We start from the raw sequence: 1,890 nt of genomic DNA on the forward strand, positions 1-1,890 counted from the left end.
CCTGTTTTCCCACGAACTTTCTGAGGTCCCCGCCCGCTGCGGGCCCCTCTGAGAATGTGTGGAACGCACCTCAGAGTCGCACCATGTCGGGGAGGGGGCTGGATGGTAGCTCCCCAGCCCCCACTCCTGGGGGCGTCCACGGGCCGGCTCCCAGCCTGCTCTGCTCTGCTCTGGGCCCTGCAGGCTCCTGAGACGAGCAGGAACCCCTGGCACACGCCGCGACCACCCACACAGAGGCTCACGCTGCAGGCGACTTCCCCGGGGCTGGGGCACACATGTGGTGGCACAGCAAGTAGCTTGAGGCCACACCACAGGTGACCGCACAGCTTCTGTGGGGGTACAGAGCTCCTCACCGGGGGGGGGGGGTTCCTCGACACGGCTGCCCACGTCAGCAACCCAGCAAGACTCCTGCCCCCTCATCTGCTCAGACACAGTCTCTGTAGCGCAGAACCTGCTGGGGCCGGCGCTGTGACACGGTGGGTAAAGCCACTGCCTACAGTGCCTGCATCCCATATGGGGCGCTGGTTCAAGTCCCAGCTGCTCTACTTCCGATCCAGCTCCCTGCTAATGCGCTTGGGAAAGCAGTAGGAGATGGCCTAAGTAGTGGAGATGGCCTAAGTAGTTGGGCCGCTGCATGCACATGGGAGACCCAGAAGAAGCTCCTGGATCCTGGCTTTGGCTTGGACAAGCCCTGGCCATTGCAGGAGTGAACCAGTGGATGGAAGATCTCTCTCTCTCTCTCTCTCTCTCTCTCTCTCTCCCTCTCTCCCTCTGTGTGTGTGTGTATAACTCTTTGACCTGCTTGGGGGAGCGCCTGCACCCTCTGACTCCTTAGCCATACACACTCCCGGGGCTGCCCTGCACAGCCGACACCAGGAGGTGGGAAGGCACTGGGGTCACCCCTGGGGCCGCCCGTCCTAGTGGGTCGCTCTTCACCTCAGCTGAGGTTGTGAGATGGGTACCTCGCAGATCTGCTTGGCCTCGGGACCTCGGCTTGGCTGTCTCTGTTCTGCCTGCACAATGGGGCTCTGTGGGTGCCGGGCTCCACGGGTGTCCTGGGAGCCACAGCGGGGCACACATTCCCTTCACCCTCCCATCGCTGCCCCTGGAACCTTCTGGCTGCCGAACAAAGGCGAGTAAGCGAAAGCTCGCGGAGCCCTCGGTTTTGAGGTCCATGTAGTGGCTGTCCTGGTCCTGTTTACGCTCTGCCTCTGCTTCCCAGGGAGCCCCGCTGGTCGGCAGGGAACAGCCCGCGCCCCTCCCCCCACGGTGCAGGAATGGCTGAGCCCCGTGTCCGGTATGCCGGGTACGAGCTCCGCGCAGTCCTGGGGGCAGAAGCTGTTCTGGCAGGGTCCCCCCTGTCCTGCCGCTATTTCACAGCAGAGTTTTAGGGCGATGAATTTTAAAAGGCATGAATATTTTATTTCTTGCATCTGCACTCTGCTCACCCGTGTATCTAATTTCTGGGAACAGCCAGGCCTATGAGTCCCCTGGGTCAGCTGGGCCCAGGGCTGGCGCCTCACCCTGGGAGGGGGGAGGGCCTGTCCCCTCTTCCCAGCTTCTGAAGACCAGGGAAGTGTGGTGCTTGTCCCAGCCTGGACATGGGCAGTTATGGCTGGGCCTGCAGGTCTAGGCACAACGGGAGGGAGGTGGGACGAGGGTCAGGCAGCAAGGCCCAGTGCTTATCTGGGGTCTGCGTGTCACCCGCTTGCATCAGCCCCCTTGTCCTGGAGAGAGGGAAGTGGCTGCCAGAGACTGCGGTTACAACAGCTGGATACCACCCCCCTCCTGAGAATGGCCTCGTTCCCTCCCTCCCTGGAGAACTGGGTAGACAGCCTGGGCTCAGTTTTGCCCATCTGTGGAATGGGGACAACGATTGAGCTAACAGAG

Source organism: Oryctolagus cuniculus, chromosome 18, assembly GCF_051225735.1.
Source record: "Oryctolagus cuniculus isolate XC-2025 breed Fujian yellow rabbit chromosome 18, ASM5122573v1, whole genome shotgun sequence".
NCBI classification, from domain to species: domain Eukaryota; kingdom Metazoa; phylum Chordata; class Mammalia; order Lagomorpha; family Leporidae; genus Oryctolagus; species Oryctolagus cuniculus.